Source organism: Bufo bufo, chromosome 4 (assembly GCF_905171765.1).
Source record: "Bufo bufo chromosome 4, aBufBuf1.1, whole genome shotgun sequence".
Taxonomy (NCBI): domain Eukaryota; kingdom Metazoa; phylum Chordata; class Amphibia; order Anura; family Bufonidae; genus Bufo; species Bufo bufo.
Window position 1 is genome coordinate 554,356,550 of NC_053392.1, and position 23,338 is coordinate 554,379,887.

Below are 23,338 nucleotides of genomic sequence, written 5' to 3' on the forward strand. Positions count from 1 at the left end.
TGGGAGTGGGAGTGCCTGACATGGCATGTGACAGCCCAGAGGACCATAGACTAATGGTGCACGTATTCTTCCTCCTCCTCCTCCTCCACCTCCTATGAGAAATGTATGTTCTGTATACTGTGCAGCCCAGCAGAGGACACTCACATCCTGGGAACCGCTTTAGCCTACCCCGGTGGTATACGCACACTAGCCTCCATTACTAGCAGTATACCAGTGCATCCCAGTATGCAGAGGGGAGTGTACTCCGTCTACTGCTGACTGCCACCCACTACAAAGCAGCCAACCACAGACACACACATGCCAGAGCAGGCCACCAGGGCTCACTGGATCTGCTCGCAGCAACATTGCAGAGCACACATCAGCCTAGAAGACGGTGACCGTAAGTGTCCTTCAGCCGACCCACAGATAGATCTATCTGCTCCAGGAAAAGCTGGGTGACAACCAAAATGGCACCCCCTACAGCCCCAGCATTGATTGTCCCCCAGAGTCCTGAAATCTGTCAGGGCCATGCAAGGCAACTTTGACATTCAGAAGCTTGGAAAAGCTGGGTGAAGAGCCCTGCGGGAGCGGTGACGAGGGATTTCTGGGGATCACCCAACTCTTCAAGAATCGAACAAAAGTAAGCAGTGGCTAAAAGGACACAGAACTCAAGGACAGACTTCGTGCCCTATATAGAAACGATGGCAGCATCACAAGCAATTGAGGGGGAAAATGACACTTTTGGAAAAAAGAGAGGAATTTCTGAAACGAGGTACAAATAAATGTATGATTTACCATGAGTTAGTCTTTTTTTTTTTTTTTAATCATAGAAGTCAATGAAAATTTGGAATCACCCCTGCAACCACACAACAGCCCTGCAGGCAGACGTTGTCCCCAACTCCAGCAAAAGGGGGCGCTCCCATCTCAGAACAGGGTGCTGAGGGAGACAAGGGGCTCAAATCCAGGCAAGCGGACACAAAATCAAGCTGAGTAAGCATCATTCACACGTGCATAGAAAAATATGGATCAAATATACATTTACAATACAGATTTTTTTTGTTCCATTTTTGTTTCTGTATTGTGTTCACAGTTATCCATTTTTCATCCATTTTTGTTCTCTTTTCAAATGTTTTTAATTCAGTTTAGTGATAATTATTATTTTTGTTATTAATGTTGAGGACATAAAGATACAAAAAATGGAACAAATACGCACAGGTGAATGTTGCGAATACAGAACATGCGTTTTAAATTTCAACTTCTATGGGCTAAAACTGGAACCAGTACCGCTCTACCGGAAACAAAAATGACAAGTGCCACATGGCGCGGTCGAGACAGGCTGCAGCGGGAGCCAATCAACTCATTAGAACTGCACTGTTTAGTCGGTCTGCATTGATAAAGGGGTATTCCGGTTCTAACAAGTAATGCCCTTGATATCAGATGGGCGGGGGTCCCAGCGGTAGGAGGGCTGCCCTTGGCTATTTCCGGCGCTCCCATAGAAATGAATGGAGCATTTCAAGGGAGCTCCACATGGTACAGGCTCCTATTCTCGTGATCGGTGGGGGTTTCAGCGGTAGGACCCCCACCAATCGGATCTAACTTGTTATAACCCGGAATACCCCTTTAACAATGCAGTAAACAGTGCGGTCCTAATAATGCTGCGGCTCGTACGGCTGCGGTGTGATCATAGCCTTGCACATACAGAAGCCAACAGCGGACAGAGCTATTTTAAAGGGGTTGTCCGAGTGTTTAATACTAATGTCCTATCCTCAGAATAGGTTATCGCTATGTGATCGGTGGGGGTACAACGCCCAGCACTACTCATCGATCATCTTTCCATTGTACAGCAGGCTCAGCCCCATTCACTTGAATGGGACTGAGCTGCGCCTAGGCCACGTGACCAATGAAAACGACGTCACGTGGCCGAGGAAGAGGCCACGGCGTGCCATGGTCTCTTCAAACTGCTGATCCGGGACCTCCCCACTGATCATATACTGCTGACCGATCCTGAGGATAGATCATCTGTGTTAAACATTTGGAAAACCCCTTTAAAGCGCCCATAAACCTTCAATAGATGTCGGCCAAATCCTAGATCAGCTGACAGCGCTCTCTCCTGACTCCCCGCACACATACAGCACACTCTTGTTATATGTTTAAGGGGAGAGAGCTGCTGCATCTCTGGTGGCCGCTTATGTCCTGGAAGAACAAAAGGATCAGGCATTAAAATTCTGAGTGCCTGATCCCCCATCGTCACCTGTCAGGGGAAAGTCGGGTACTTCCCATACCCATTAGATTATCATCTGGTCTCGCTAAAAATGGTGGGTTCAGCCAACAACTGTATAATGTGTAAAGAGGACCTGTCCCCAAGAAATGCAATGCAGTCTGCAGGCAGCATGTTATAGAGCAGGAGGAGCTGAGCAGATTGATATATAGTTTTATGGGGGAAACATATTTAGTAAAACTTGTAATTTATACATTTAAACCTCTGTTATTTCTGACTTCAGTTGTACATGGGGGAGGTGTTATCAGTGATTGATAGTATTCTCTGTGTAAGTGTGTATACAGAGATATCTGTCAGTCATTGATATCTGTACACGGGGAGGTGTTATCAGTGATTGATAGTATTCTCTGTGTAAGTGTGTATACAAAGATAGCTGTCAGTCACTGATATCTGTACACGGAGAAGGTCTTATAAGTGATTGATAGCATTGTATGTGTAAGTGTGTATACAGAGATATCTGTCAGTCATTGATATCTGTACACGGGGAGGAGTTATCAGTGATTGATAGAATTCTCTGTGTAAGTGTGTATACAGAGATAGCTGTCAGTCATTGATATCTGTACACGGGGAGGTGTTATCAGTGATTGATAGTATTCTCTGTGTAAGTGTGTATACAGAGATAGCTGTCAGTCATTGATATCTGTACACGGGGAGGTGTTATCAGTGATTGATAGTATTCTCTGTGTAAGTGTGTATACAGAGATAGCTGTCAGTCACTGATAGCTGTACACGGGGAGGGGTTATCAGTGATTGATAGAATTCTCTGTGTAAGTGATTGTACAGATTGTAAAATAATGGTCGGCACCCTGGCAATAAGTAGGGAGGTGGTCAGCGGTAGGAATTCATCCGTATGCACATACAGAAAGTAACCACGGCATGGATACTTTCAGTAAGCGCACAGAGATAGCCGTCAGTCACTGATGACATCTCCCCGTGTACCACGAAATCTGAAAAACTGAGATTCTAATGTATAAATTACAAGTGTTATTGAATCTTTTCCAACAAAACTATATCTATCACTCTGCTCAGCTCCTCCTGCTCTATAACATGCCACCTGCAGATTGTACTGCATTTTGTGGTGACAGGCCCTCTTTAACATGCATCCCCTATCCAGTGGACAGATGATACAATGCTAACAGTCCCCTATAAGCTCTCATCCACAGACAGCACACATAACCATTTATTTCAATGTGTCCGTTCACAGATCAGTACTGACGGTGGGTCAGCGGGAAAAGAAGTCACGGAGACATGCGCTACCTTGGTCCGTGATGCTGACTAAACACGCTCATTGAAGTCTATGGGCCCGTGAAAATCACAGACAAAACATGGATGTTTTTCACTCACCACTGATAGGAGATGCTCCGGAAACTTTCAGCTGAGCAATGTCCGTGGAATACAGATGACACACGGAGGGCAAAAAACAGACACGCGGACATTTTCTGGGATGTAACATGGAGTGATTTTTTCATGGACACAGAAATGTTAAGGGGCCTGATGGTTGTGCATTCACTGTAGGTTACACCTAGCTCTAGGGATCCGCAACCTCCAGCTGTTCTGATACTACAACTCCCAGAATCCTCCTTTCACTTCTATGGGAATTACAAGAACAGATGAGCAAATGTGCATGCTGAGAGTTGTAGTTTCACAGTAGCTGGCGTGCCAAAGGTTCCTGACCAATGAAAAGACACAGAGTAACCCTCGGCAAAAAAAAATGACAAGGTGGCCGCTGATGTGACAGATAACTCGTCCCCGAGGCATACGGGTTTAACGAGTCCTGCGGCAGAGGATCAAGCATCAAAGTGCAGGTTTATTTTAGGAAAGTCACGGAGCGATCTGTCAGTGTGATTACTGGCTCCTGGCAGAAGCAGCGTCCTACAATGACCTTCACCAGGAGGACACATGACACAAGTGTGACGGCTGCATGAAGGGCATACCCCCCCCAAAATCATCCTCAAATAGAAATCCCTGGGGGGTCCTGTTGTGTGAGGTTGTTACACACCCTTTATATCTGTTTCAGGGAAAGTTGGGTGATGCTATGGTGGCCAATGGCATTACTACTACAACCACAGCGAGTCCAATTATGTAGTAAAGCACGGATGACAACACCTGTATGCCGGCTGAAATCGCAGACATGTCTGCTACCCAGCTTTCCCAGAAACAGAAGAGTTAGAACTTGAAATGTTGATTTTTCAGGGGATTTAGGGGAAATTCTTAACCCTTTCTAGGTCATCCCTATTAGGAAAACGTATGGGGCATATTTGACATTTCTGTTCATGGTGACCTGTATTCAGCAGCCTGGGACTACATCCAAAAGCCAACCAAACACATCGGACCAGCTCCCATTCATGTGTGCGGCGACATATCATTGGGACGATGACCACCATGCTTTACCTGACCATAAACATAAAAGGGGATCTACAAGCACTAGAAGTACTACAAGTCCCAGCAGACACTGATCAAGAAAGTGAATGATTGCTTGACTACAATATTTCAGCCACTATGGTGCATGCATGTAGCATCCCTGCTTCCATGGTTACATGCAGACCCCGCACTGTGACATCTGCAGGTCACCAGCAGCTCTAGGCCTCACATGCAGCAGGGGAGCCTGAGCCGCTGATACGCACCTGATAAGAACAGCTATGGACGTGCCAGGGCGCCCTGCAATTGAGTATCTGCAACACTTCCGAGACCCCCCCTCTGACATCACTCAGCATTTCCTCCCCCAGACTAGTGTCTATTGCCGAATATGTCTCCAATACACCAGACATTTTCTGGGAGCTAATCGCCATAATGCGGTGAATTAAACTACGACAAAATGGCGCCGCTGTGTACGTGCTAGCCTATTTGTCGAAACACGGTTGGTTTAAAGTGTGTCAGGTGACCGAACACTAATGGGAGGAGCTTACGTGATACTTCCGCAGTGCCACTGCTGACCAATTGGAAAGAGAGATCCTAACGCACCCTCTTATAACGACCAATAGTAATGAGTATGCAAAACAGCCTGTCTCTGGCGTTGGAGATGACGGCTGTGGACACAGAGCTGACACTGGCATATGTAAATGAGAGTCCCTGTCGCCCGAGCGGCTAATCAGCCTGATGGTTGAGCTTTGCTGCATTCCATTACCATGTCTGTCAACCGATCCTCACCTGTTGCTTAGCAACAAAGCGCAAACACTTACTAGGAGTCCCTTAACCCCTTCAGGACCCGCAATTTTCCGTTTTTGTGTTTTCGTTTTTTACTTTCTGCTTTCCCAGAGCCATAACTTTTTTATTTTTCCATTGACATATCCCTATGAGGGCGTGTTTTTTGAAGGACAAGTTGCACTTTCTAACTGCACCATTTAATATTGCATATGATGTATTGGGGAGCTGGAAAAAAAAAATCCAAATGGGGTGGAGATGGAAAAAAAAAAAGCAATTCCACCACAGTTTTATGGATTTCGTTTTTATGGTGTTCCTCATGTGGTAAAGCCGAACTGTTACCTTCATTCACTTACGACGATGCCACATTTGTATGTTTTTGTGTGTTTTAATACTAAAAATAAAAACTTTGCACAAAAATAAATTTTTCTTTTTATTACCATATTCTAAACCCTATAACTTTTTTTTATATTTATGTCTATAGAGCTGTGTGAGGGCTCACTTTTATACGGGATGATCTGTACTTTTCAGTGATCCCATTTTGGTGTGTGTGTGACTTTTTGATCACTTTTTATAAAAATTTTGGGGGGCGAGATGAAGTGACAGCAAAGTGACAAAAATTTGAATTTTTTTCCATTACGCTATTAACCATATAGGATAAATATAGTTATATTTTAATAGTATTGGCATTTTCAGACATGGCAATGCCTATGATGTTTTTTATTTAATTGCGTTTTTTGTTTTTTTTTGAGAAACGGAGTGATTTGAACTTTTAAATATTTTTTTGTAATTTTTTATATTTTTAACGTTTTTCAACCCAGATGACTATAACCAGCAATAATTAGATTGCTCATTGGATTATGTGATGTATATTTATGCATCACAGAACACAGCATTCACTATATCCCAGTATAGTGCTGCCACCTGCAGGCCTGTTTTGGAATATAAAAGTGAAACGTCTTGGAGCCTCAGGCCGAATGCATACGGCCGTGAGCGGTCCGTGGTATCCCGACCTGGCATCCTGCTGAGAGCAGGAGCGCAAGGCGTCATTGGTTGCTATGACGCCGTGTGCTTCATGCCGCCGCTGCACTACAGTAATACACTCGTATGATCTGTGTGCATTAGGCCTCAAGCAGGCTCTGGGCTATCACTGTAATGTAACAGCTTCCCTAATCTCAGCCAGGGGAGGCTATTATGGGTGCAGAGGCACGCAGTTCCCACATCTTCATCTCTCAGATGCTGTGGTCACATTTGACCACAGTGTCTGAGGGGTTAAATGTCTGTGATTGGCCTTATGGGCGATCGCAGATGTTAGCTCCGAACCTTTGCTGTTTGAAACAGTAGAAACCCGGCACTATCTTTAAGGCTACTTTCACACTAGCGTTTTTGCTGGATCTGTCATGGATCGGCAAAAACACTTTCGACCGTCTCTAAAACCATTGTAATGGGACACGCGCACCGCCACTCTATTTCCTGCAGTGCCGATCGATATATTGTATACATAAAACCATTGTAATTAAATGGGGGACGGATCCGTTTATTTTGTGTCCGAGAAAATGGATCCGACCACCATGGACTTACATTGTGATTCAAGACGGATCCATCTTGCTCCGAACCACATCCCAGACAGAAAAACGCTGCTTGGGACGCAACCAAACGGAACAGAAAGCATTCTGGTGCACTCCTTTTCGTTCAGTTAAGTTTTGTCCCCATTGACAATGAATGAGGACAAAACGGAAGCGTTTTCTCCCGCTATTGAGATCCTATGACGGATCTCAATAGCTGAAAGGGAAAGCACAGATGTGAAAGTACCCTAAAGTGATGACTTCCACCGTTCATGTACAGCGGAGGTCATCAAGGGGTTAACACAGGTAGATTTCCCGCCAATCAACGATATAGCATGTCTATTGGTGCTCAGCTCATACAGCACCATTTACATGGAGCAATAAGTCTGAGCACACTCATTTAATGCTCTAGTGTGTTAACAAAAATGTAAAAAAACTCACAATTTAAAGCAGTCTCCATTCCAGCGGTGTGGCTCCTGACAGTCCTTGCTGGACCAAAAGTGACGGGGACCCATTCTTGGTCAGGAAACTTCTGCAGCCACTCACTGGCTGCAGAGATTACGTGTGACCTGCCGTTCTTACACATGTGACCTCTGAGGCCATGACTGGCTGCATTTTAAAAGGTGATGGAGGGGTTATAATTATTTTGCGCTATAATTATTCCAATTTCTGGTATAAATTTTTGTAGATCTGTCGGTTCACTGGAGGCCATGCCCTACCTGCTAAACTCTTCCTACTTGTCAATTTTAAAAAGTGATAAGAACGGCACTAAACAGCGAAAAGTCACAATTTTGCGTACAAAATGAGGCTCACACAAAAATCTGCAACTTTTATACGCCAGGAGATTGGCACACATGGGTTAATAAATGCCCCCCCCCCATGGAATTTTTGTTTTGCAATCCTTTTATTAAATAAAATTGAAAATTAATATATTTTATTTTTAAAAATCTAACCATCACTCTTTTTACATTTCATTTTTACAAACCTTTGTTCATTTTCTTAGTTTTCATCCCATATAGGGTCTTCACTGACTTTTTTGTAATATATATATATTTACATCATCTTGTGTATAGTAAGGGTAGCTTCACATTTGCATTTAATGAATCCGGCAGGCAGTTTTGGCAGAAAACAGCTTGCCGAAGTTCACTGGATACTGCTGTTCACCGCCGGACCCTCATTGACTAGTCATTGGCATTTAAAGAAGCACTCCTACAAAAAAAAATATTCTCTGACCTGTTAGAAAAGTTCATAATATAAACTGTAGTAAAGGTAATCTTCTTAGTGGTGGCTGTATTTGTGAGTTATAACCTCCCTTCTGATCCTCAGCTGTGTCATGTGACCAACACTCAACGCGGGACAGGAAGTCAGTTACTTCTCTCTTCATTCCTATGAGACTGACATTGAGGCTCCCATAGGAATACATAGAGAAACTGGCTTCCTGTCCACATATAAGATGCTGTGTTATTTGGAAAGTCAGAGTGCTGGTCACATGACACAGCTGAGGATCAGAAGGGAGGTTATAACTAGAGATGGGACGGGGGATTCGTCGAATCCATGAATCCCTCGAATCTTGCTGGATTCGTGGGATTCGTGGACTCGAATCCCGACGTAATTTGCCTGAAACGAATCCGACGAATCCGGTGGGAGGGACTGGGAGGCGGAGCTGGGGGCCGGTGCGTTCACTGTGCTCCGGCCCCTCCGCTCCAGTAGTTATAAAATGTGTAATTGTGATTAATAATCATGCTGCCCCCTCTGTCTGTAGTATTACATTCAATACATCTTACTTACAGGGCTACTGCTATCGTAACAGGCCGGCCGGGCAGACGAGCGGCAGCGTCACTGACTGACGTCACCTGCCTGAGCCGCCTGCTTCATTCATAAAGCAGGCGGCTCAGGCAGGTGACGTCAGTCAGTGACGCTGCCGCTCGTCTGCCCGGCCGGCCTGTTACGATAGCAGTAGCCCTGTAAGTAAGATTTATTGAATGTAATACTACAGACAGCATGATTATTAATCAGAATTACACATTTTATAACTACTGGAGCGGCAATGGGGGGGGGGTCTGTGGATGACACTGTTAAGGGGTGGGGGGTGGGTCTGTGGATGGCACTGTTATACGGTGGGGGGGTCTGTGGATGGCACTGTTATAGGGTGGGGGGGGGTGTCTGTGGATGGCACTGTTATGGGGTAAGGGGGTCTGTGGATGGCACTGTTATAGGGTGGGGGGGGTCTGTGGATGGCACTGTTATAGGATGGGGGGGTCTGTAGATGGCACTGTTATAGGGTGGGGGGGTCTGTGGATGGCACTGTTATAGGGTGGGGGGGTCTGTGGATGGCACTGTTATAGGGTGGGGGGGGTCTGTGGATGGCACTGTTATAGGATGGGGGGGGTCTGTGGATGGCACTGTTATGGGGTGGGGGGGGGGGTCTGTGGATGGCACTGTTATAGGGTGGGGGGGTCTGTGGATGGCACTGTTATAGGATGGGGGGGTCTGTGGATGGCACTGTTATAGGATGGGGGGGTCTGTGGATGGCACTGTTATAGGGTGGGGGGGGGGTCTGTGGATGGCACTGTTATAGGGTGGGGGGGTCTGTGGATGGCACTGTTATAGGATGGGGGGGTCTGTGGATGGCACTGTTATGGGGTGGGGGGGTCTGTGGATGGCACTGTTATAGGATGGGGAGGGTCTGTGGATGGCACTGTTATGGGGTGGGGGGGTCTGTGGATGGCACTGTTATGGGGTGGGGGGGTCTGTGAATGGCACTGTTATGGGGTGGGGGGGTCTGTGGATGGCACTGTTATGGGGTGGGGGGGGTCTGTGAATGCCAGGGGGAGAGGTGAGAGGCACTATGATAATACTGGCACATTGGGGGGAGGCACTATGATACGAGCACATTATGGGGGGAGATGGCACTATGATACGGGCACATTATGGGGGGAGATGGCGCTATGATACAGGCACATTATGGGGGGAGGTGGCACTATGATACGGGCACATTATGGGGGGAGGTGGCACTATGATACGGGCACATTATGGGGGGAGGTGGCACTATGATACGGGCACATTATGGGGGGAGGTGGCACTATGATACGGGCACATTATGGGGGGAGGTGGCACTATGATACGGGCACATTATGGGGGGAGGTGGCACTATGATACGGGCACATTGGGGGGGAGATGGCACTATGATACCGGCACATGGGGGGAGGAGAGAGGCACTCCGCACTTGATACTGGCACATGATTAGGGGGGCATCTATGGGGACACTTACTGGCACATTATTGGGTGGCACTGTGGGCCACTTCTTATTGGCACATTATTGGGGGGCACTATGGGGGCATCTACTGAGGCCACAAAGAAGGGGTATTTTATATGGGGGGCTCTGTGTGGTACTAGTATTATCAGGGGGTTTATCTGTTTCTGCAGTATAGTATTGGGGAGCACAGCGGAACAATATTGGGGGTGTTAGGATGATTTGTCCAGAAGATGGGAGGATGATGGAAAAGTAGTAAACTAAGATTTTTTTTTTTTTGTCAAGCTGCAGAGACGAAAAATGGCTGAAAACTGGTGGTCCGGTCTGAAGGTCTGAAAGGAGAAGATGAGGAAAGAGAACATCTACAAGAGACGTCACTGGATGTAAGAGGTATGTGGCTGTATTACCCTGTGTGTTCTGTAGTGATAGGAGCAGGGGTCATAGCAGGGGTCATCGCGGTCATATAGGGTGCGACCGTGACTGGGAGGTGGAGGTTCAGACAAACTGACGCGGTCTGACTTTGTTTCTTACACCGTTCACACAATTATGTACAGGATTCGTAGGATTCGAGATTCGAAAGATTCGATATATTCGAGAACCTTTTCGGATTCGGATTCGGATTCGGATTCGAAAAAAATTGGATTCGTCCCACCTCTAGTTATAACTAACAAATACAGTCACTGGTAAGAAAATGACCTTCACTACAGTTTACATCATGTACCTTTCTAAACAGGTCAGAGAATAAAATATTTTGTGGGAGATCTTCTTTAAAGTATAACTGTGGTATTCTTTTTTTTTTGGAGTTTTGGATTATGGTGATTAATATAACCTTGCTGGCCCTATTTCAACTTTTCACTGTGTATCCAATTACCCCTTAATTCCACATTTTTGTTCCCTGTACTGCCTACTTTTACCTGTGCTTAAAATAGGGTTGCTAGGCATGGTCCGTCTATCTGTTGAAGGACGGAGGACACAGAAGCACGCAGCGTGCAGGGTCACATTACTGACAGCCAGGGACTGTAAGTAAATGATTAAAGCCAGGTCCTCCCCAGCAGCTGATAACAGTGCCTGGGCTGTGTGCACTTCTCCCTGTCCCTGCGCTTGGCAGACGCTCCCTCACTCAGCAGAGCTGGAGAATGCAGAGTTGGAGCAGCGCAGACCAGGGAAGGGAGATCTGCCTTCTGCTCAGTGTATAAATGAAAGCAACATGTGGTAAGAGGACCCCTTTGTGCTGCAGGAGATTAACCCTTTAGGGGGAAGGGCTCTGGTTACTGACACTTTTGGGGGGCTATTGTTACTGGCTAGTGAGGGCATGCGGGATTAGCCTCAGGGTGGGGGCAGTGGCGGCCATCTTAACTGAATAGTGAGATTGCAGTTTTATGCAGACTGGTTGCTAAGGGCTGAATTTTATTAAATATGGGGTAAGTCAGTCTAATAGTAACTGATCCTGGAATATCATGTTATTAGTAACTACATATATGAAATTTAAAATTAGGGTCTAAATGTGACAGTTATCCTTTAAGAAAAATGAAAAACAGTAACCTGAGTCCGTTCATTTAGGGCCCAAGCAGATACACAAGGCAATGATTGGGAACAAACCTTTTATTCCCAATCATTGCCCTGCTCATTTTGCTGTATTTACATGCAGCAGTCATCTTCTCTGTATGGGTATGAATAATCGCTGCGATGGTCATTCATCCCCATACAAATGAATTGCTTGTTGGCAGCACATCTGTATTTACACAGGGCGATGTGCTGCCAACAAACTGTTTTATCTGCCATATAAGAGATTTGCTCGTTTGTTGGTGCGCATTTACACAGCCTGATAATCTGCCTATGTAAATGGGCCCTTGGACATGACAGTAAACTGCACAAAAGTCAGGAGAATGTTTTTTTTTGGGTGGCTAGAAAAACTGAGGGCAACAATCTGATAGACATTTTTATCTGTACAATCCTTGCAGACGTCCCCACGGGTGATTTGCATCATTTCGTTTACTGATCAGGCAGCTAATTTTTTTCAGGTCGATTCAGTTGATGAAGATCGGAAATAAAATGGCCAATTACTCTTACAATCTCTCTGAGACAAGCGGATCATGGTAATGATCACTGTTAGGCCTCATGCACACGACAGTGGTGTGTTTTGTGGTCCGCAAATCGTGGATCCGCAAAACACGGATGGCGTCCGTGCGCGTTTCTGCATTTTGGGGAACGGCACGGACAGCCTTCAATATAAATGCCTATTCTTGTCCGCAAAGCACGGACAAGAACAGGACATGTTATATTTTTTAAGCGGGGCCACGGAACGGAGCAACGGATGCGGACAGCACACGGAGTGCTGTCCGCATCTTTTGCGGCCCCATTGAAGTGAATGGATCCGCATCCGAGCCGCCAAAACGGCGGCTCAGATGCAGACCCAAACATCGGTCGTGTGCATGAGGCATAAATCTGTCAATGGTTAGCTTTAGGGACTTTGTCTAGTCTAGTTCCACAATGGCCAGAAAGGTATTGGGGCAGATTTACGAAAACTGTCTTAAAGGGGTTGTCCACTTTTTTTTTTTAATCCCTGCCTACTGTACCTGCTAGAAAAACATACTCATCTTCTGCACGCTGCTCCATACCAGCTCCCTGGATCCCCATCCTGTAAACTTCCAGATTCACAGGGTCAGTCACATGCAGGTAGGGGGCAATTCACTGCTGAAGGCATTTTTTGGCTGCAGCAGTACACGTGACCCCCCCCCATCAGTTCTAAAGTTTACAGAATGCAGAAGCACGTACAGCATGTGCGATTTTTTTCAATGCGTAAAGCAGGCTAAGCTGGAAAGTCCCTTTAAGAAAAATGTCAGTATTCATATCTGGAGGCTGGTACTGGTACAGCAGGGGTATTATACTGTATGGGAGCTACAGCAGGGGTATTACACTGTATGGGAGCTACAGCAGGGGTATTACATTGTATGGGAGCTACAGCAGGGGTATTATACTGTATGGGAGCTACAGCAGGGGTATTATATTGTATGGGAGCTACAGCAGGGGTATTATACTGTATGGGAGCTACAGCAGGGGTATTATATTGTATGGGAGCTACAGCAGGGGTATTATACTGTATGGGAGCTACAGCAGGGGTATTATATTGTATGGGAGCTACAGCAGGGGTATTATACTGTATGGGAGCTACAGCAGGGGTATTATACTGTATGGGAGCTACAGCAGGGGTATTATATTGTATGGGAGCTACAGCAGGGGTATTATACTGTATGGGAGCTACAGCAGGGGTATTATACTGTATGGGAGCTACAGCAGGGGTATTATATTGTATGGGAGCTACAGCAGGGGTATTATACTGTATGGGAGCTACAGCAGGGGTATTATATTGTATGGGAGCTACAGCAGGGGTATTATACTGTATGGGAGCTACAGCAGGGGTATTATACTGTATGGGAGCTACAGCAGGGGTATTATACTGTATGGGAGCTACAGCAGGGGTATTATACTGTATGGGAGCTACAGCAGGGGTATTATACTGTATGGGAGCTACAGCAGGGGTATTATACTGTATGGGAGCTACAGCAGGGGTATTATACTGTATGGGAGCTACAGCAGGGGTATTATACTGTATGGGAGCTACAGCAGGGGTATTATATTGTATGGGAGCTACAGCAAGGGTATTATACTGTATGGGAGCTACAGCAGGGGTATTATATTGTATGGGAGCTACAGCAGGGGTATTATACTGTATGGGAGCTACAGCAGGGGTATTATACTGTATGGGAGCTACAGCAGGGGTATTATACTGTATGGGAGCTACAGCAGGGGTATTATATTGTATGGGAGCTACAGCAAGGGTATTATACTGTATGGGAGCTACAGCAGGGGTATTATACTGTATGGGAGCTACAGCAGGGGTATTATACTGTATGGGAGCTACAGCAGGGGTATTATATTGTATGGGAGCTACAGCAGGGGTATTACACTGTATGGGAGCTACAGCAGGGGTATTATATTGTATGGGAGCTACAGCAGGGGTATTATACTGTATGGGAGCTACAGCAGGGGTATTATACTGTATGGGAGCTACAGCAGGGGTATTATATTGTATGGGAGCTACAGCAGGGGTATTATACTGTATGGGAGCTACAGCAGGGGTATTATACTGTATGGGAGCTACAGCAGGGGTATTATATTGTATGGGAGCTACAGCAGGGGTATTATACTGTATGGGAGCTACAGCAGGGGTATTATACTGTATGGGAGCTACAGCAGGGGTATTATACTGTATGGGAGCTACAGCAGGGGTATTATACTGTATGGGAGCTACAGCAGGGGTATTATACTGTATGGGAGCTACAGCAGGGGTATTATACTGTATGGGAGCTACAGCAGGGGTATTATACTGTATGGGAGCTACAGCAGGGGTATTATACTGTATGGGAGCTACAGCAGGGGTATTATATTGTATGGGAGCTACAGCAGGGGTATTATACTGTATGGGAGCTACAGCAGGGGTATTATATTGTATGGGAGCTACAGCAAGGGTATTATACTGTATGGGAGCTACAGCAGGGGTATTATATTGTATGGGAGCTACAGCAGGGGTATTATACTGTATGGGAGCTACAGCAGGGGTATTATACTGTATGGGAGCTACAGCAGGGGTATTATACTGTATGGGAGCTACAGCAGGGGTATTATATTGTATGGGAGCTACAGCAAGGGTATTATACTGTATGGGAGCTACAGCAGGGGTATTATATTGTATGGGAGCTACAGCAGGGGTATTATACTGTATGGGAGCTACAGCAGGGGTATTATACTGTATGGGAGCTACAGCAGGGGTATTATACTGTATGGGAGCTACAGCAGGGGTATTATATTGTATGGGAGCTACAGCAGGGGTATTATACTGTATGGGAGCTACAGCAGGGGTATTATATTGTATGGGAGCTACAGCAAGGGTATTATACTGTATGGGAGCTACAGCAGGGGTATTATATTGTATGGGAGCTACAGCAGGGGTATTATACTGTATGGGAGCTACAGCAGGGGTATTATACTGTATGGGAGCTACAGCAGGGGTATTATACTATGTGTGTGAGCTACATAGGTCATGATTCTGTGTGGGATCTACAGAGGGTATGATACTATGTGTGAATTATACAATTTTGGAAATGCATAAGGGAGGCATGATACTTATTAAGGCCTCTTTCACACTTGCGTTGTCCGGATCCGGCGTGTACTCCATTTGCCGGAATTACACGCCGGATCCGGAAAAACGCAAGTGAACTGAAAGCATTTGAAGATGGATCCGTCTTCAAAATGCGTTCAGCGTTACTATGGCACCCAGGACGCTATTAAAGTCCTGGTTTCCATAGTAGTAGTGGGGAGCGGGGGAGCAGTATACTTACAGTCCGTGCAGCTCCCGGGGCGCTCCAGAATGACGTCAGAGCGCCCCATGCGATCACGTCATCCATGAGCGTGGGGCGCCCTGACGTCACTCTGGAGCGCCCGGGGAGCCGCACGGACGGTAAGTATACTGCTCCCCCGCTCCCCACTACACTTTACCATGGCTGACAGGACTTTAGCGTCCCGGCAGCCATGGTAACCATTCAGAAAAAGCTGAACGTCGGATCCGGCAATGCGCCGAAACGACGTTTAGCTTAAGGCCGGATCCGGATTAATGCCTTTCAATGGGCATTAATTCCGGATCCGGCCTTGCGGCAAGTGTTCCGGATTTTTGTCCGGAGCAAAAAGCGCAGCATGCTGCGGTATTTTCTCCGGCCAAAAAACGTTCCGTTCCGGAACTGAAGGCATCCTGATGCATCCTGAACGGATTTCTCTCCATTCAGAATGCATGGGGATAATCCTGATCAGGATTCTTCCGGCATAGAGCCCCGGCGACGACGGAACTCTATGCCGGAAGAAAAGAACGCAAGTGTGAAAGAGCCCTAATCCTGCTTGTTGTTATAAGAATAACATCCTATAGAGAAAAAATATGGTACCTTCTGGTTGTCACCTTTTACATTGCATAGACAAAATATTTAAAAAATCTGATGGACGGGAATATTGTGCATCTAAAGATAAGTAGTGCAGACACCGAGGCACCAGCAGATCCCTTTCAAACCACCGGAGATTACAATCATTTTAATGTTTTTCCAATTTCCAAACTGGTACTAATGAAGGACCAGGATGAAGCTGAAATAACAAGGATGCCTATTTTTCCAATGTATGAAACATACAATGCTGCAGCATGGCAGAATTAGCTGCTTAAAGGGGTAATGTCATTTTAGACAATTATATCCACAGGACATACACTGACAAGCAAAAGGGTAACAGTGTTTTGAACTTTTGACTTTCAGGCTCCATATCTCACCATCCACTACAGCTCCGAACATGAGACTACCATCATTTTATAGGCAATCATCTTGGCTATCTCATACATAAATTGGACTTGCAACTATTTAGCATATGATTAGTTATGCAGATTCTTGTCATGTAACTGCATTGTTACTGTTTTGCTCCTGGTGGTGGAACAATCTTTGTCTTCGTGTTTACTACAAATTACAACCTGTTCTCACATTCCCTAATAGCTCAGTGTGTTATTAGGTGATTCCTAAGCAAAAGGTCACTGGTTTAAATCAAGGAGCAGACAGAAGATTTCCCAAGAAAAGAGAAACAGCATCATTCAGCTCATCGATAGCGGTATATCGGCCAAGAAAATTGCCAAACTGCATCATGTGAGTGCCCTGACAGTTGGAAGAATTTGAAAAAAAGACTGTCCATCCATTCCAAAGCCAAGAGGTGGACATCCAGGCAAAATATCGGAGTTAATAAGTTGGCTCATCACAAAGTCTATCAGCTCTGGCGCGAAAAACACAGCAGTGGAGGTGGCTCGTGTGCTTCATAATAGTGAGATCACAGACGTCCATGCAAGCACCGTGCAATGCGCATTACACAAGTCTAGAATGGTGGCCCGAAATAGGTTGAAGAAGCCTCGACTCGAGTTTGCAAAAAAGTACAAATAATGGACAGTAGAAGATTGGAAATGGGTGATTTGGAGTGATGAGACGAAAGTCAATGGTGGGGCTCTGATGGGTGCAAATGGATCTGGGGGAAAAAAAGGGAAAAGGGGGCTAACAGATCGAGAAATTGAAGGAACTGTCAACTTTGGTGGAGGAAGACTGGTGATGTGGGGTTGTTTCACAGCCAAAGGTGCTGGATACTTGACCAGGTGGTCTCAATGCTGAGATATATGTGAGTATCCCACAAGACAAGTTACTTCATACACTTGAGTACTATGGGTATGAAAAGGGTGACATAGTGTTCCAGCAGGACAATGACCTGAAGCATACGTCGAGATTGGGGAAGAAATGGTTCAATGACAATGAAATAGAGGTGCTGGATTGGCCCCCACAGTCCCCAGACCTCAACCCCATCGAACACTTGTAGAGTTGAAGAAAAACTGTATTCGTACCCAAGTGAGTCGACTAGTATGCACCAATATTGGGAACGTGTAGAAAAGACCTGGGAACAGATTTCGGTCGAGATGTGCTTGAATCTGATAGGGAGCATGCCCAGAAGGATTCAGTGTTGAAAGCCGAAGGTGGATTTACAGAATGATTGTCTATAAAATGATGGTAGTTTCAAGCTGTAGTGGATGGTGAGATATGGAGCCTGAAAGTCAAAAGTGCAACTATGGTCCCGACTCTGGGACCCTGATCTGTCTTCAGAACAGGGGTCCCAACCCCCTTCCTGCCTGGTGTGATGACATATGTGAACAGAGGTTTGGTTCCACATACTTCTCTCCATTCACTTCTATGGTTAAACAATTAAAGGATAACTGTCATATTTTCATAAAAAAATACATATGCTGCTGCAGCAGCATTATGCATAAAGCAATCTTTAGTTTCTTCACTTACCACTGTTTTCCTCTAGTTTTCCACTTAGTTATGGCTGTTTTGTATCCTACATTATGAGGATCTTCTCAAGATGGCTCCTCTGCCAGTTCTCTGAGGCCAAAACTGCATTCCCTCAGGACACATACAAACTTGCTGTACCCAGCAGCTTCCTGCCAGCCAATCAGATTGGATTACTGAGAGACACGCCTCCTCACTCTGAAGCCTAATGCAGGCATGCAGTGTGAAGGACCGCCCCTCTGTCTTCCTAGCCAGAGACAGATGAGCCATAGCAACGGTCTTATAAGGGAGCAGTGGAAAGGGACAGGAGACATGAATCAAAGCTGTTATTATAAGGTAATTACAGATCTTTTGGCAATCATTGACAGACTAACTCAGGTATACATGACTAGCTCTAATAAACTAGCAAATAACAAAAAAATATGACAGTTATCCTTTAAAGAGGTTCACCCATCTCAACATTTATGACATATCCTAGCTTATGCCATAAATGCTGAGATGGGTGAACCTCTTTGACAGGAGCTGGCAATGACCCTCTTGTACAGTGCCAAGACCCAGTTTGATCATGGTATTAGAAAAGTTTACTGTCGGGATGTAAGTTTTCTTTGATACCGGCAGTTTTGGCCACACAAACAAATGAGGACACCATAGCATGATCACAGTGTCCAAGTTAAAAAATGCTCAATAAAGTTAATTCATAGCATGTGGTAAAGCACATGCATGCAAGTCACAAAACGGTATCACATGAGACCAAATGCTAACCTATACCCACTGCACCACATATCTGCAAATGTTTGAAATGTATTGTCATGTTATATATTTTAATGTGTTTATGCCTTTATTTCAGCAGAGAAGGGATGGTTGGCAGGAACACGGCTAACCACCCTGTTTCTTCCCTCTTAGTAGGTCCTGCTTCCTGCCAGGAGGGGGAGTTACAGTCTAGTGAAACAGGCAAAGGAGAGGAGAGAAGAGAGTTCCTGTTCGGATAGTGGGGGAGTGAGAAAGCGCATGCAGAGCTCCCACTCCCAGGAATTGTATCTTATTGCCCTGTGAGGGAAACTCAGGAACCAGATATTTTTCTCCTGTGAGAACAACTTAATCCCGCCACAAGAAAATGCTTGAGAAACAAGACAGCAGAATGATCAGTGAAATACAGCTTTATAGACACTGCTGCAAGGTGAGGGACAACAGACCAGACACCACCACCTACCTACCTTAGGCCAGACTAACATCAAGCCTGTAACACCGTGCACACCTGTATAAGTGCATGCTAGTGTCAACCTATTGCCATCCAACCTACCACCATGCCTCCTCATCTGGTGCCAGAGAAACTGTACTTTGTATTTATTGCTGCTGGACGTGCCACAAGTTATTTTTTGCACAAGTAAAGTGCGACTGCTATACGTTCACTTCTGGCTTTACTCTTTAAACTACATTTCCACTGTATCACTATTGAGCCTGTGATATCAATAAAGTATTTACCAGAAGTACCAGATGTGGAACTGCCGTTCTTCCTAAGATACTACGAGCGATCCAGGCGAAGGAGGGTCGCTTTGTGGGTGTGGTGAGCTTATCCCACAAAACACCTCCCTGGTGAAGTGAGTCCTTGGTTCACAATTTTTATTACAGTGATTTTAATACTTTTAACATTTTATTGGATTTTAGGTGGTCACACTTCTCTTTTAATATATAATCTATGGCATATTTAGTCATATTTATATCACTATTGTCTGTCCCCACCTTCTTTTTTAAATATTGTACGTATAAGTGGGTTGGCGCCTACACCGTGGCTTTTTTTCTCTTTTTCCTCTGATATTGCCATCCAACCTGCCACCATACCTCCTCATCTGGTGCCAGAGAAACTGTACTTTGTATTTATTGCTGCTGGACGTGTCACAAGTTAGATATATTGCACAAGTAAAGAGAGACTGCTATACGTTCACTTTTGGCTTTACTCTTTAAACTACATTTCCACGCACCAAACCCCAGGGATCGACGGTCTGAGGGAGTACACCATGACACATCATCTCATCAGGGCCACTACCACTCTCATCCTCTGCACTGGCTCCTCAGAGGCTCTCTGCACCACTGCAAATTGCCCTTTTTGGTGGAAAAGCCATTGTCTAGGGAAAATGCTATGTTGTACTACTGCTTAAAGGGAACCTGTCAGGTTGAACATAGTGTCTGATCTGCAGGCTAGTAATTCCAAGCCTCTACAGGTTAAAGTTCCAAATTCCCCAGTGCCAAATTCTCAATCCAACCCCTCTCCCTATTGTTAAAGACAAATTTGGGTGGACATTACATACAGCATCATATACCTTTTATATCAAGTGGTGTCTCTTCTGATGTAGACTGTCTCTTTCATAATCTTCTCCATTCAGAGATCAGAGCACCTGGATGACACCTTTCACCTGTGTCTCTTCTCTGCAGAGTTTGGCACACAGACATTTTAGGTCCCACTTTCCATCATTCCCCTTCCCTCCTGGTGACCCAACAGTGTCATCCTGCTGCTATCCCCAAAACTGTGCCCACTGTGCTCCCCAATGCCCCCCTAACACTATACTGAAAAAATGATAGTGCTATACAGATATTCCCACCCCCAGTAGTAGTGCTCCCCAAAGTCCCACCAGTAGTAATAGGTCTCTCCCAGAGTGCCATCATTAATAATGTAATAAAGTAATAGTGCCGCTTACTGTACCACCAATAGCGACAATGCTCCCCAAGAGTGCCCCCATTAGTAGCAATGCCCTTCATATTGTGCCCAATAGTAATGCCCCCAATGTAGTGTCCTCAGTAGATAAAAAGTCCCCCCATACTGCTTCCAGCAATAACAAGGCCCCTCTGTAAGGCGCCTCTATAGAGCCTTCAGTAGTAATAAGGCCCCATATAGTGCCTCAGTAGTTATAATAAGCCTTATAATGGCCCCAGTATTTATAATGCCCCCTGTAGTAGCCCCAGTACTTATAATGCCCTCTGTAGTTCCCCCAGTGTTTATAATACCCACTTGCAGTTCTAACACACCTGTAGTCGCTCCCGTGTTATAATGCCTCCTGTAGTGCTAATATATATAATGCCACTTTTTTAATGCCCCACATAGTGTCCCTTGTATTATTATGCTCCCCAGTGCCCTCTGTATTAGAATACCCCCTATAGTGCTCCCTGTATTATAATGCCTCCCTGTAGTGCTCTCGCCTATAATGCCCCCTATTGTGCTCCAGCCTCTAATGCCTTCCTGTGGTGGTTCAGCTTGTAATCCCCCCCTGTAATGTTCCAGCCTATAATGCCTGTCTGTTGTGTTCCAGCCTATAATGCCTGTCTGTTGTGTTCCAACCTATAATGCCTGTCTGTTGTGTTCCAGCCTATAATGCCTCCTCTGTAGCGCTCCAGTGTATAATTTCGCCCCTTATATTGTTTCAGCCTATAATGCCTCCCTGTAGTGCTCCCGCCTGTATTATCCCCACGTAGTGCTCCAGCCTGTAATGCCCCTCCAGCTGTAGTGCCCCAGTCTATAATGCCCCCCTTGTTTTGCTCCAGCCTATAGTGCCCCCATATATTAAACAAAAAAATTAAAGTACCATCCGCAATGCCATGTCCCGAGCAGGCAGTCGCAATTACCCTGACTCAGTACCTCAATCGAGGAATGAGCAGCAACTGAGGCAGACACAGCATTCAAAGCAACAGAACTTTACTCCAGTTGGGGCAGCAAGTGTAATGGTTAATAGTGGCAGAGCTTGGTGGTTACAGTTACTATTAGGTAAACAGTCTGGCAGTTACAAAGACTGGCGCACAGCTTGATGGTTACAGTCTCTGTTGTGCACATAGTCTTTACTGGGCTTCATGGTCATAAATAATGGCACAGAGCGTGGCAGTTAAGAGTTTCTAATTGGCATACAGACTGGGACCTGGCAAGTGTTAGACCTTCAGAACCACTGACAGTACAACTCCATGCATGGCCTCTACTGTGTCAGTCTATGGTTATACTTTATGGCTGGGGCCGCGCAGCCACCACCCGAATCTGAACTTGAACATCATGCACAGTACACAGGACCTTCTGTACACCATTCTTGAAGGGCTCTCCTTGGCAGACCCACATAACGGCAAGAGTTCAGTAGGGTCAGGTTACTGGAAGCGGTCTGCAACCACTCAACAGGTTTTCAGAGTCTCCACCTCTTCACCGATGTATGCTACACTGTCAGTCCTGTGTACAGTAGTGTACCTACAATGAGGGCAGACCAAACAACTGCTATGGGGCCCAGGACGAGCTCAGCTCTGAACTGGTTCTTCTAATCCCAACATAGTTTTATGCAATTTCCTGCAGCCCCCACAAATGGGAGCACAGTGCATAGAAATTTTACAGCTTCCATTGTGGGCAATGTGTGATGTTAAATTCCTGTTCATTGAGCTCGCCCTAGTGGTGGCTCCAAGCAGCTAATTTAGCAGTATATTATGTGAGAGGAAGCAGTGATTTACAGCTATATGGGGGAGAGTTAGAAATGTATTTTTGCCAGTTGTCTGGTGTGAATCAATTACGGCTAGTTTCACACTAGCGTTTACAGATCTATAATGGGGTCCGGCAGAGATCCGGCCACAACCCCGCAAATATGTCTAGAATTGGACGGAAAAATACCGCTTTTTCTGCCATAGAAGTCAGGTAAGGTGGGTCAGATGGAGGGCGTTTTTTTTTTTATTTTAATAAAAAATTCCTACAAATGTAAATTTATCAGGCATTTCATTGTGTGTGTGTTTGAGGGGGGGGGGGGGTAAGTTGCTGTGGGGCTCTATGAGATTCAAGTACACCCACTGCCTGTGCACAATGCTTTGTCGTTGGGCCTTCTGTACAACACTCTACACACACTAGTGGCTCAGTATTTCAGTCCAAAATACTTCACTATATACTCAGGCTCCACCGAGTCAAGGAGCCGGTGCGGAGGCCCGTTCCTGAATCCACACACATGGCCAAGGAATGTTGCTACCGACTGTGCAAAACACGTGCACAGCACCTGTTAAAAAAGATAAGTTTACAGAACATAATAGAACTTTGCAATATAACAGGGATCAGCAACCTTCGGCACTCCAGCTGCTGTGAAACTACAATTCCCAGCATTCTTGGCTGTGATTCTATCTCCTATAGAAGTTAATAGAGCACTCTGGGAGCTGTAGTTTCAGAACAGCTGGAGTGCCGGAGGTTGCTGATCCCTGCAATATAACATAAGTG

The 23,338-nt window shown here is 45.6% G+C and overlaps 1 protein-coding gene and 1 long non-coding RNA gene across 2 annotated transcripts in view; one reads left to right on the forward strand and one right to left on the reverse strand.

The window, feature by feature from the left end:
- The window catches only part of UGP2 (UDP-glucose pyrophosphorylase 2), a 128,150-nt gene extending 122,654 nt beyond the window's left edge, over positions 1–5,496 (reverse strand). The window contains exon 1 of the mRNA XM_040430128.1: positions 4,882–5,496. The gene's annotated coding sequence lies outside the window, so the exon portion shown is untranslated. The remainder of the gene's footprint in view (positions 1–4,881) is intronic.
- LOC120999259 lies at positions 300–23,338 on the forward strand. Its single transcript, XR_005778517.1, has 3 exons — positions 300–751; positions 3,462–3,922; positions 23,309–23,338. It is a non-coding gene; the product is annotated as an uncharacterized LOC120999259 (long non-coding RNA).